The sequence below is a fragment of the Penaeus monodon genome, chromosome 19 (assembly GCF_015228065.2).
Source record: "Penaeus monodon isolate SGIC_2016 chromosome 19, NSTDA_Pmon_1, whole genome shotgun sequence".
NCBI lineage: Eukaryota > Metazoa > Arthropoda > Malacostraca > Decapoda > Penaeidae > Penaeus > Penaeus monodon.
The window spans coordinates 11,203,230-11,203,631 of NC_051404.1; positions in this window are offsets into that span (position 1 = coordinate 11,203,230).

Genomic DNA, 402 nt, shown 5'->3' on the forward strand with positions numbered 1-402 from the left:
AAGGAAGCAAGACAAGTGCCAAGTGCTTTGTCAGCTCGAGAAACCACCTGTCTGAGCGTCACGTGGCATGATGTTTTTTGAAAGAAACGCCAGTGTGATTCCACGATTTGTTTAGCTTTTGTCATGCCCGCTGCGTTGGTTTACTGAATTGTTAGAAATGATTTTTGTCCGGAAAATTATGCAGTTACTCGTGGTTACGGTTGAATTCGATCTACAGAATAAACAGTAGTAAACAGAATGTGCCTGAGTATCAAGATAAAATGAAAAGGGATTTATCGCCATAAAGATAAAGTCTGCTATGAAAGCCACTGTCTTTAGAACGTGTTGTAGACATGTATTCTGAAACTTTTTTTAAGCGTTTTCTGAAGTATGCACTCTCAACTCTTTTTAGTTTCGGTCTGT